We start from the raw sequence: 13,905 nt of genomic DNA on the forward strand, positions 1-13,905 counted from the left end.
ATCATCTGTATGGCAGAAAGAAGAAGCAGAGCGCGCTACTCTGCTTGCACGAGCCGCATCCTTGAAACAGAGACAAGCCTTGGACATTGAAGAATGTAAGTTAAAAGCAAGAAGAGAACAGCTTGAGATCGAGACAGCTATTGCTGCTTCTACAGCCAAAATAAAAGTGTTAGAGGACTGTGAATATGACAGCTGTAAAAATGATGTGGAACAGTGTGAATCGGCTGTTAAGTACTTCAGCTTCCAAGAGCCAAAGGTACAAGGTGAACATGATGGGCATTCAAAGGTAAACAGTCACAGTGTAAAACAAGAAGATGACTTGCACCAAACTGATGCCAGTGTTATTCCAATGAATCTATGTGAAGTCATGTTGAAACAAAATGATATCACTGAGATGTTAGTCAAACAACATAGACTGTCACATTTGCCTCAAAGAGACATTCCCATCTTTAGTGGTGATCCACTTGAGTTCATGCCATTTACAAGAGCCTTTGACCATACAATTCATGACAAAACTGACAGTGACAGTGACAGGTTATATTACCTCTGAACAGAGGTGAGCCCAGAGATTTGGTAAGAAGTTGTCAGCACATGGATCCTCAACAAGGCTACAGTGAGGCAAGGAAGTTGCTGTTTTGTGATTATGGTAATGAACTAAGAATTGCAACTGAACAGAGCATTCAATTGGCCACAAATCAAAACAGATGATGCAAAGGCTCTTCATAGCTATTCACTGTTTCTCACTGGTTGTAACAATGCAATGCAAGACATCAGTCAACTGCAAGAGATGGAGATCCCCACGAACCTCAGAGTTATTGTCTCTAAACTGCCATACAAAATGAGAGAAATGTGGAGAGTCTCTGCGTTTGACATTCAAGAAACAAGTGGAAGGAGAGCAAAGTTCTCAGATCTGGTTAGATTCATAAACAGACAAGCAAAAATAGCTGCAGATCCTTTGTATGGTGACATTAAGGATGCTGAAGACAAAGCAAAGTCATCTGCAAATGTGAGAATGACTAGATCATCCAGGCAAAGGGGAAGCACATTTGCTACAAGTGTAACACAAGCTGCAAATGAAAGGTCACCTGAAATTAATAAAAGTGCTTCTTGTCACACTAGCAATGCCTTCCAGAAACCATGCATATACTGTGAAAAACTCCATACACTGGCAGAATGTCAAAAGGTCAGAAACCAGCCTTACAAAGAAAGACTAGAGTTCCTTAAAGCAAAGGGTCTGTGCTTTGCATGTCTGACACAAGGTCATCTGAGTAAGGACTGTAAGAAAAGATCATTGTGTGAGTACTGCTCTAAGAGACATCCAAGTATGCTTCATTGGACAAAGGAGGAGGACAGTAAGGCAGACGATTGCATCCAGAGAAATGTCTCAGACATTCCCACAACAAGTGATGAAACACACACTTCAGGCAGAATTTGTGGAGCCACAGGGGCCGGAAAAGGCATTCATGTGTTATCGATCGTTCCTGTGTGGGTTAAGTTGAAGAAAGGCAATAAGTTGATTGAGACTTATGCATTCATGGACAATGGGAGCCAAGCCACATTTTGTTCAGAAAAACTGATGAGACAACTGGGTGTAGAAGGTAAGAAGACAAAATTCATGCTTCGCACAATGGGACAAGAAAAGATGGTGACAAGTTACCACCTGTCAGGATTAGAAGTGTGTGGTTTAAATGAGAACACCTATATAGATCTTCCTGACATTTACACTCATGCAGACATTCCAGTGTCTAGAGAGAACATCCCAACACAGGATGACTTAAAAAGGTGGCCACATCTTTGGCAAATCAAGTTCCCACATTCAGACGCAGACATTGGACTTTTGATAGGATGTGATGTGCACAAGGCTATGGAACCATGGGAGATTATTCATAGTAACGATAACGGTCCATATGCTGTTCGAACAGTCCTGGGTTGGGTTATCAATGGCCCTCTCAAGAGAGATTCTTGCTCTACTCCTTCTGACAGAGAGCTGAGTGTTTCAGTAAATCGCATCTGTCACTAATGTTGAGAATCTTTTGATGCAACAGCTCAACTATGATTTTCCAGAGAAAGCTTCTGAGGAAAAACAGGAAATGTCACGAGAAGACATCATGTTTATGGATTCTGTCAATGGCACAGCTGAAATGATTAATGGTCATTATAGCATAGGTCTTCCTTTGAGAAACAAAGCTGTCAAAATGCCAAACAACCGCAGTGCAGTAATGCAGAGGGCAGAGAATCTGAAAAGAAAATTAATCAGAAACACAGAGTTTCACAAGGAGTATCAGAGCTTCATGTCTGACTTGCTGAATAAAGGCTATGCAGTTCAGGTACCAAACACAAAGACTACCCCTGAAAATGAGAGAGTTTGGTACATACCACACCATGGGGTGTACCACGCCCAGAAAAGAAAACTCCGTGTAGTTTTTGACTGTGCAGCATCCTTTCAAGGGAAATCACTGAACGAAGAACTCTTGCAGGGGCCAAACCTAACGAACACACTGATTGGAGTACTAACAAGGTTTAGGTGGGATCACATTGCCTTGATGTCAGACATAGAAGCTATGTATCACCAGGTGCGAGTACCTCCAGAGGACAGTGATCTTTTGCGTTTTCTCTGGTGGCCAAACGGGAACTTGAATGAACCTCTGCAAGAATACAAAATGATGGTGCACTTGTTTGGGGCAACATCCTCCCCAAGCTGTGCAAACTATGCACTAAAAAAGGCAGCAGAAGATGCTAAAGAAAAAATGCCACTAGCAGCAGTTAATGCTGTTCTGAACAATTTTTATGTAGATGATTGTCTTCTGTCAGTTTCAGATGAAACAGAGGCATGTACTATGGTCAGGGACCTGACTGCATTGTGTGAGAGTGGAGGATTTCACTTAACAAAGTGGATGAGCAACAGCAGAGTTGTCCTTGCTTCCATTCCTGAAAGGGAAAGAGCAAAAGAGATGAAAGATTTGGATTTGAGACATGATGCACTACCAGATGAAAGAGTCCTAGGAGTGAACTGGTGCACAGAGACAGATGTATTCAAGATCAGGATAACTGAAAAATCTGTGCCAAAGACTAGGCGAAGCATCCTCTCATTTGTAAGTGCAATATATGACCCATTGGGCTTTTTGTCTCCTGTCATTCTGACAGCAAAAATCATCCTGCGAGAGCTATGTGGCAGGAAGATTTCATGGGATGAGGAAATCCCAGCTGAACTGGCTCAAAGGTCACAAGTTTGGCATTCAGAGCTTTCAAAACTTCATGGCTTTACCGTCAACAGGTGTTTGAAACCTGCTGGATTTGGAGTGGTCATATCTACACAATTGCACCACTTCGCTGATGCCAGTGAGAGAGGTTACGGAGTCGTTACTTACCTCCTTATCACAAAGCAGAAAAGAGAAACTCACTGCTCATTCATTATGGGCAAGTCCAGAGTGTCTCCTCTGAAGCAGATAACAATTCCACGTCTCGAGTTGACAGCAGCTGCAGTTGCTGTAAAAATGGACAAGCTCATGAGAAAGGAGCTGCAAATGCCACAAGAAGAATCTGTGTTTTGGTCTGACAGTAGCACTGTTTTGAAGTACATTTCCAGCGAGAACATCAGATTTAAGACATTTGTAGCAAATAGAGTGTCACTTATTAGAGACAACACAAAACCAAGTCAGTGGATGTATGTAAACTCTGAATTAAACCCTGCTGACCACGCTTCAAGAGGAATGAACACAGAGACATTCATGAAGTGTTCAAACTGGACTGCTGGGCCAGAGTTTTTGACAAAAGATAAGGAAAACTGGCCAATTCCACCGGACATTAAAGAAATACCAAAAAATGATGTCGAAGTCAAAGAGGTGATGAGTGTGGATGTTACAAAATTACATGAAAATCCAGTGAACAAACTGATCTCTCACTATTCAGACTGGTACCGTCTAAAAAAGGCAGTTTCCTGGATACTTACGTTCAAGCAGCTGCTTGGCAGGTTGAGTGCGCATCGGAAGCTTCTCATGTCACAAGCAAGTGGCTGTGACAGCAGTAAAAGGAAATCTGAAAGGGTTGCAGGTCAAATGCAGCAGTTCAAAACATGTATTAAGGGATCTTCACTTACCACTGCAGATGTTGCAAAGGGAGAAACTCAGATTGTTAAGTTTTGTCAAAATCAAAGCTTCGCAGAAGAAATTGCAAGTCTTCAAAAGGGTGACAAGCTTAAAAGGAGCAGTCACATTGTGAAGCTGGATCCTTTTGTCCAGGATGGAGTTTTAAGGGTTGGCGGTAGGTTGCATGAGTCTGCACTACCAGCCGATGTTAAGCATCAAGTGATTCTCCCTAAAAGTCATCATGTTTCTACTTTGATTCTGAGACACATTCACCAAGAAACAGGCCATGGAGGAAGGAATTACATATTATCCAGGCTGAGAGAAAGATTCTGGATTCCACAGGCAGATTCAGCAATAAGAAAGATCCTGTCAAAGTGTGTAACATGTAGAAGGACATCTGCGAAACCTGGTGAACAAAGAATGGCAAACTTGCCACAAGATCGCCTGATTCCTGACAAACCTCCATTCACAAATGTGGGTGTAGACTATTTTGGACCTTTTGAGGTCAAGCATGGGCGCAGCAGAGTTAAGCGATATGGTGTATTGTTTACATGTCTTGCTGTTAGAGCAATACACATAGAAGTTGCCCACTCACTTGAGACTGATTCTTGCATAAATGCATTCAGGAGGTTTATTGCAAGACGAGGTCAAGTGTCTGTCATGAGATCAGACAATGGCACTAACCTTGTGGGTGCAGAAAGGGAAATGCGTGAAGCAATCAAGGGATGGAATCATTCAAAAATCTCAGAAATGCTCATGCAAAAGGGCATCACCTGGATATTTAACCCCCCAGCAGGGTCACATTTTGGAGGAATCTGGGAGAGACAAATTCGCTCAGTTAGAAGAATTCTTAACCAGATCCTAAAGCAGCAACCTCTGGATGATGAATGCTTGCGGACATTGCTATGTGAAGTTGAAGCAATTGTCAACGGCAGGCCAATAACAAGAGCGTCTAATGACCCCAATGATTTAGACGCACTTACACCTAATCATCTACTTCTTCTTAAAGGGCAGCCAGTACTGCCACCTGGATTGTTTCAAAGAGAGGACTTGTATGCAAAAAAAAGGTGGAGACAGGTGCAGTACCTGTCAGACATTTTTTGGAAGCGTTGGACTAAAGAGTATTTGCCGCTTCTACAAGAAAGACAGAAGTGGTTAGTGACTAGGAGAAATCTGAGACCAGGAGATGTTGTTCTCATAGTTGATGACAGTGCACCAAGAAGTTCCTGGTTAATGGGAAAGGTTGAGAGAACAGTTCCAGACTCACATGGACTTGTCAGACGTGTGTTTGTCAAAACCAAAACTAGCGTTTTGGAGAGGCCTATCGACAAGTTATGTTTGTTGCTTGAAATGGAGGCAACAGTTTGAATCTCAGCCTCATGTGTAACAGATATAGGTTCAACACATATGACTTATGTTTCATATAATGTTTGGTTAAGCCAGTTAGATTATGAGTGTTGATATTAAATGACGCTTTATTGTGTTAATGTGTAATTGTTATGCCTTAGCAGTAACAATTAGGGGCCGGAATGTTAGCGCCATTTATAGTTATTACATGTTTTATTTTGAAAGGCCTGAAAAGGATATGGTGCTTTTGTTGTGAAAGGTTTGTGAGAAATAAAGCAAGCGAATGGCGGAGCGACACAATGGTTTTACCGTCGTTGTTGCACAAACCGACGCGTAAAACAGCCTCTGTCCATCCAGACTCTTATTTTAGATATAAGAGAAATAGAGAACTCCAAGAAGAAACAAAGATAGCCATTACAAACAGGGTCCCAGCTTCTCCTGGGAAAAGTCACCACTGCCATAATCCTCACAGCCCGGACCCTTCACACATCACACATCAGACTGCGGAGACAGGGCATGAAGGTGGTAAAGAGGAAGTAAGGGGGGCGAGGCTGGGCAATGTGACTTCGATTGCTCTGTTGAGGGTGGGGCTCGATGGCGAACCTTTGGCCGCTCTGGTGGGGGGTTTATGGGGGACAAAAAGGGATTGGGACGGGGGGTAGATCTGAGCCCAGCATTGACCCGCTCCATCATCTCCTCAGTGAATTTCAGGTGTGGGGAGGAGGGAGAAAGGGAGGGGGAGGAGGGTGATGGCCTGTCAGGGGTTTGGGGGACTGGGGAAGGTCGTGGTCCCTGGTCCTGGTCGTTGGTGTTGTTGAGAGAGTTGGAGGCAGATAGGGACCCCTCTTCTTGCCTTAGATGTCTCTCCTTTCTGAGGCTCTTCCTCAGATGCCTTAGATGTCTCTCCTTTCTGAGGCTCTTCCCGGGTGGGGGCAAATGGAGCTCCTCCTCAAGGTTTCTGCTGGGCTTTGTCTGTTCTTGGAGTACTGTTTGTTCCTCTTTATGAGATAACTCCTCGTTTATCTCAGCCTTGGCACCAAGCACAGATGGATGACGTATGGAATAAAACAAGTTGGAGGTGAACAGTTTCACCCCTGACTTGTTAAAATTAAATCCATTTGCTTTAAACAGATGCCTGCGTTCCCAAAAAACTATTAAAGTTGTCGATAAAATGCACTGAGTGGTCAGCACATGCTGATATAAGCCATTTATTCAGTGTAAACAACCTGCTGAATCTCTCGTATCCTCTGACCGGCGGTACAGGTCCACTGATGAATACAGCTGCATTCAGAGAGTTTACAGTATTTAATAATCCAGTAAAGTCCCGTTTCAGAACCTCCGACTGTTGTTTGGACACATCGTTTGACCCTGTATGCAGAACAATGTTTGTCACAGTTGGATATTCATCTGCAATTTGAAGAATTCTCTCCTTCAGGTTGTTGACCATATCCTTAGGAAAGCAGAGGACTTTAGTGTTCTTACCGCATATCCTTTGTACATCCTTTACGGCAGAGTCACCCACAATCAGAATTTCAGGCCTAGCCTTTAGCTTTCCCTGTGGTCTTTTACTTTTCAACAGATTTTCAGACCTTACTTCGCTGCTTTTAGATGGATGGTTGTCCGATATAGATCCAGGGTCCTTTGATAGTGGAGCAAATCTGTTCTGCAGTTTCACATTCAGTTGTTTTGGAGGTTTGTTGTTATCCTTCCTATTCACGGTTGTCCAGTCCTGTTTCCTCCCGTATATAGGGGTAGAAGAGCTTCTCTGTCTCGTAGGAAGTGAAGGCCAGTCGGTTTCAGAGATTTCAGCTCGCTGTGCCCTGCCTGTGGTACGTCCTCCCCCTTCCAGGAGACATGATTTATGTCTTTGTTTTGCACCAAGACAGTCTAAGGGGGGATTATCACTTGAGGATTTATAATAATGCACAGAGTCTACTTTCTTGGTCATGTTATCTGTGCTCCTTAGCTGTGTACTAGCTTGCTCATCGCCATTGTTTTGAATCAAAGGCAAGGTTGTTTCATTTCCACACAGTCCATTTACCTCCACGTTTATTTCTAAGCGATGAATTTTTGTCTCCAGTACTGCAATCTTCTGCAGGAGGCTGTGGTAGTCATCTGTGGAGAGGGAAGGCATCTTGTTGCTAGTTAGCCTAGCGGTTAGCCCCTTTCCAGGTTATTGAGGCTGTTCGGTGCCCAGACGCTGTAATCAGGCTTCAGCTGTGTCTAGGCCACAGACACACGGAGCGCTGAGGATAAGGTAACTATAAAAATGTTGCTGTTTCTGTTAAGAACACTTTAGTCCTAATGATCTATAAGTGTCCAGAAGCTATCGCAGGTAAGCTCATACGGAAAAAAGGGAAAAAATCAGCATAAAAATCAATAAAAATCAATAAAAGAAGCAAAGCATTTAAAGAGCAAAGAGATGAAGCGTCCACACTCACAAAAGGGGAGGAGCCATAGTAGGAGAGCAAAGTGCTGCCAGACTCTTATTTCTGACAGGAACAGAAGAAACCACAGCAAACTGGTCCAGTTCTTCATCTTCATCACAATCTGTTTATTTCTGATGGTGTCTTCAGTCTGAGGTTTGAAGTTTCCATGTCTGTGTGATGTGTGGTGTGAAGGCTGCTGGTTAAACTGGGACTCACTGTTTAAAGCACTGAGTGCTCATAGAGAGATGCTCCATGAGTCCCAGTACAGACTACAAACATGGTGGAAACTTAGCTTTGATATCCACACACTCTGCACGTCTGTGAGTAACTGTGATGAAGATGTGCAGAGATCTGTGTCCAAACAGGAGAAAGACTGTAAAGACTCTGTGCTTCTAACATATGTGAGGCTGTTTGTTGTTGTTGCCATGGAGCTTTGCACTGTTTGGGTCAGCAGGTCATGTGATCAGATTTGTTCTGCTGGACGATGGTTCAGTGTCAGGGTTTGTTTGCATTCATCAATAAATATCTAAATAAATCAAAGACTCCATGTTTGTTCTTTCATCATGTGACCTCTGCTCATCCATCTCTGTGTGTATCAGGATACATTTGGCTCATAATACACAGAAAAATCAGAGTTATTACCTGTAATAAATGTGAAAGATTCCTGCAGTGATAACCAGGCAGGACTGAAACACATCCAAGCTGTCACCACGGTAACAGCACCGTCCATCCACAGGTGAGGGGAGGAGCAAAATCAGAATCAGAATCAGAATCAGAATCAGAATACTTTATTGATCCCTGGGGGAAATTATTTTTTGTTACAGTGCTCCATTTTAAACCAACATTAAGACAAGACAGACAATACGCTAACTAAGAATAGTACAATATATACATATATATACATACATACATACATAAGTCACTTATAAATAAATATTTGGAAAAGAAACATGAAAAAGAGGGACTTTGACCATTTTATACTAAAAACACTCAACTAATGTTTCTAATATGAAACAAATAAGCCCACATTAATGTGAGCGTTTATTAAATAATAATAATGATGATTTCCTCCTGATCTCATTTCCACAGCAGAGAAAACTGTGGTGTATATTGAGGTGGAGGGTGTGGTCTGTGGCTCAGGTGTAGAGTGAGGGTGGGGTGCACCACAGCAGCATGCTGGGACTGCTGAGGGTGGAGGAGGGAGTGATGATGACATCAGAGCTGCAGCACAGAGACCAGTGAACACACAGTCTGTTCATCTTTGCATAGATACAATATACAGCACAATATTGAATGACAGACACGCTGTGGGAGCTTCCACAGATACACTGACGTCAGCATCCAGAGTCCTCCTGCTGCTCCCCCCTCAGAGCCCCGTGATCAGCACCAACACATTCAGTTAGATGACAGAGTCCAGCTGCAGCTAGAATCAGCTCCCCTCTGTGAACAACAGCACAGCGTCAGTGTTTCACACTCAGTGAAAGGAGGAAACAGCAGAAGAACACCATGTGTGCTACGTTTCCCAGGACACACTACAAACTGCACAAATACAGAGCAGCACGTGGAAGGACCTGGAGCTGCATTTACAGAGCTGCAGACAGCGTGATGTCCTGTATGGACAGGTGGAAGGAACCAAGTCCTCAGCTGGAACACTCGTGTTTGTCCACAGACAGGAAACACAGCAGGAAACTTCCTCACAGAAGTGCAGCTCATGGATAACACACTTCCTGTCAGTCAGAATGAGGCTGCAGCCAAACACAGAAAGGTGTTTTTGTCCAGATGAGCCCAGAGAAGAAACACGAGTGTTCACAGACATCAGAAGCTCAGAGAGGTGAAACATGAGGTTGGAGTCCTCGTCAGCATCCAGAAGAGCTGCTGTGAAACCCTGAGTACTCATGACAGACTCTGATGGCACAAACACATCATGATTCAAACAGAAAGACAAACATGGAGCTCCTGATCCTCCTGCATGAGAACAAGCTGACATGAGCGCTGTGTCTGAGAGTGTCTCCCTGTCACAGTGACAATAACACAGCTGCTGCTCACAGTCATTAAACTGACCTGAGGTCAGCTGTGCTCCTTACATATGAACCATGTGACCTCACATCAGTGCTGTGGATGACTGTAGTCATAGAAGAGTAGAGCTGTAGCAGGTGGTGTGAGGAGGAGGTGGTGTATTCTAGTTAACGCAGTACTGAAACACTCCAGCAGAGGGCGCTGTTAAGTCCTTATTGTAACACAGTTACTGTGTGCAGTTAGACTTCATACATAATCTGCACTTATTTCCATCAGACATGCTGTCAGTAAATGATTGGTTTCTATTGATTCTACTTCCTGTTGACTAGTTTGATGACAGTGAAACAATCACAGCTGATTGTGTGATGATGTAAACTGTCACTGTTACATTCAGTGTGTGTGACATAATGTTAGTGCAGGCTGATAACAGCCTGGTTCTGTTAGAAACACATGAACGTGTCCATAGATCAGTGTGTGTTTAACATGAGAGCTTCAGCCCTGCTGATGTGTTAAATAAAGACATGCAGGAAAACTGATGAGACTCTGAAATAACTCTTTATATTTATAATGTAACTCTGCATCAAAAGAACAACAAAGGATCCCAGACAGGTTTCTGTGAACAAAGACCATTCTGATGTTTCTGTGTTTCTAACAGTTTGACATTATTAGTAAACAGACTGCAGTGAGCAGCATTTATAAAGAGCTTATATACAGTGGGGCAAAAAAGTATTTAGTCAGCCACCGATTGTGCAAGTTCCCCCACCTAAAATGATGACAGAGGTCAGTAATTTGCACCAGAGGTACACTTCAACTGTGAGAGACAGAATGTGAACAAAAAAAATCCATGAATCCACATGGTAGGATTTGTAAAGAATTTATTCGTAAATCAGGGTGGAAAATAAGTATTTGGTCAATAACAAAAATACAACTCAATACTTTGTAACATAACCTTTGTTGGCAATAACAGAGGTCAAACGTTTACTATAGGTCTTTACCAGGTTTGCACACACAGTAGCTGGTATTTTGGCCCATTCCTCCATGCAGATCTTCTCGAGAGCAGTGATGTTTTGGGGCTGTCGCCGAGCAACACGGACTTTCAACTCCCGCCACAGATTTTCTATGGGGTTGAGGTCTGGAGACTGGCTAGGCCACTCCAGGACTTTCAAATGCTTCTTACGGAGCCACTCCTTTGTTGCCCGGGCGGTGTGTTTTGGATCATTGTCATGTTGGAAGACCCAGCCGCGTTTCATCTTCAAAGTTCTCACTGATGGAAGGAGGTTTTGGCTCAAAATCTCACGATACATGGCCCCATTCATTCTGTCCTTAACACGGATCAGTCGTCCTGTCCTCTTGGCAGAAAAACAGCCCCATAGCATGATGTTTCCACCCCCATGCTTCACAGTAGGTATGGTGTTCTTGGGATGCAACTCAGTATTCTTCGTCCTCCAAACACGACGAGTTGAGTTTATACCAAAAAGTTCTACTTTGGTTTCATCTGACCACATGACATTCTCCCAATCCTCAGCTGTATCATCCATGTGCTCTCTGGCAAACTTCAGACGGGCCTGGACATGCACTGGCTTCAGCAGCGGAACACGTCTGGCACTGCGGGATTTGATTCCCTGCCGTTGTAGTGTGTTACTGATGGTGACCTTTGTTACTTTGGTCCCATCTCTCTGCAGGTCATTCACCAGGTCCCCCCGTGTGGTTCTGGGATCTTTGCTCACCGTTCTCATGATCATTTTGACCCCACGGGAGGAGATCCTGCGTGGAGCCCCAGATCGAGGGAGATTATCAGTGGTCTTGTATGTCTTCCATTTTCTGATGATTGCTCCCACAGTTGATTTTTTCACACCAAGCTGCTTGCCTATTGTAGATTCACTCTTCCCAGTCTGGTGCAGGTCTACAATACTTTTCCTGGTGTCCTTCGAAAGCTCTTTGGTCTTGGCCATGGCGGAGTTTGGAGTCTGACTGTTTGAGGCTGTGGACAGGTGTCTTTTATACAGATGATGAGTTCAAACAGGTGCCATTCATACAGGTTACGAGTGGGGGACAGAAAAGCGTCTTACAGAAGATGTTACAGGTCTGTGAGATCCAGAGATTTTCCTTGTTTGAGGTGACTAAATACTTATTTTCCACCCTAATTTACGAATAAATTCTTTACAAATCCTACCATGTGAATTCATGGATTTTTTTTTTCACATTCTGTCTCTCACAGTTGAAGTGTACCTCTGGTGCAAATTACTGACCTCTGTCATCATTTTAAGTGGGGGAACTTGCACAATCGGTGGCTGACTAAATACTTTTTTGCCCCACTGTATAAAGATATGACAGCTGTTTGACAAGTTTATCACTCTGTGTTTGGACCTGATCAGTCCAGCTGTTTACTTGAAACATGTTCATTTACCTGTTCTGTTATATTCATGTTCTTGTCTCTGTTGAAAACACATTTTAATGTCCCTCAGATTTTTCTCCCAGATGAATAAATATAAAAATGACACAAACTGACTGCAGCTACTTTTTGTCCTTTCTGTCAAAAACCTTCATGTGACTCATGAGAGACACGTTTCAGCTGTTTGTGACAGATCAGAGGCCAACAAGTCATTTATAACACTTTCCATCATTGTTTAGCACAAACACATGTTGACACAGCAGCGGGGCCGCAGTGAGAGTCAGAGCGAGGAGATAAAAACTCCTGTTTGACCACAGCCTAAACTCAAAAGGAGTCAAAAATGTCCGGTTGTATTTCAGACCTCAGAGGGTGAATCCAGCAAATCATGAAAAATGAGGTTTACATGTTTGTTCATGACAGTGCAGATTTCTGACATTTTGTGTAATTTAAGCTGTAACAATGTGATTGTTTTCTAACAAAAAACAGTGAAACTTAAGTTAGACTTGTGTTTGTAAATGAAGCGCCCCAAGTTGTGTAGCTTTCTGGAGTTTATACTTATTGGGCTACATATTTATTTATTATACAGGCTATACAGTACATAACATCAAAACACACATGTTTCATGTAACTAAAGTGTGTAATCATGTGGGCTACAGACAATAATTAAGTTACAGAATATATTTATATGAAAAACGTGCATACTTACTGCATTTGAATCATTTTAACCATATGTAACCACCTGCATATGTGTTTGGAAAGGAAAGTGTTGCATAAGTAAGTAGTTCTGCAACTACAAACTATAAAGATGTGCTAGTTTAACACGAGCCACGAAGCAAATGACACATGTAAGAACATAGCTGCTGCTGCAGCACCATCTACTGGTCATTTTGATAAAAGCAGCTAATCTTTTAGTATACAGTCTGCACAGCGCTACATTGTATTCGTTTTTTGTTCGGGGGCACATTTTACCTGTGCTGGATTATGGAGATATTCTACATATGAATGCTTCTGCTCCGGTTGATACTGTGTATCCTTCTCTGAGGTTCATCACTAACTGTAAATCTCAGACTCACCACTGTGAGTTCTACTCTCAGGTAGGACGGCCTGTCTATTTTATTCTATTGTATATAGTATTTTATTTTATTGCATTCCAGTGTTTTCTAATTTCTGCTACATAACTTTGTACTTTTGCTGTAACGAAACAAATTTCCCACCTGTGGGATTAATAAAGGTGTTCTTATCTATCTTATCTTGTGTTCCCTGGCTGCAGTGAAACATGCTGGTCATTATTCTCTTTATGAATGTGTACAATATAACAAATCCATTATTGCGTTAGGTTTGCTGTTCCCCATTTTTGCTTCATGTTGGTTTGCTCATGATAGTTTTTAATAGCATTGGTTAACTTCTTGCCTAATACTAACTAAATGGCAGTGTTGGGAAGGTTACTTTTAAAATGTATTCCATTACAGAATACAGAATACATGCCCCAAAATGTATTCTGTAACGTATTCCGTTACGTTACTCAATGACAGTAACGTATTCTGAATACTTTGGATTACTTAATATATTATCATGCTTTTTACAACAACGTGAATGTACTATTGCTGTGTGATTTATTACTATTACTGAAGGTCCG

The sequence above is a fragment of the Astatotilapia calliptera genome, chromosome 3 (genome assembly GCF_964374335.1).
Source record: "Astatotilapia calliptera chromosome 3, fAstCal68.1, whole genome shotgun sequence".
In the NCBI taxonomy this organism is placed as follows: Eukaryota; Metazoa; Chordata; class Actinopteri; order Cichliformes; family Cichlidae; genus Astatotilapia; species Astatotilapia calliptera.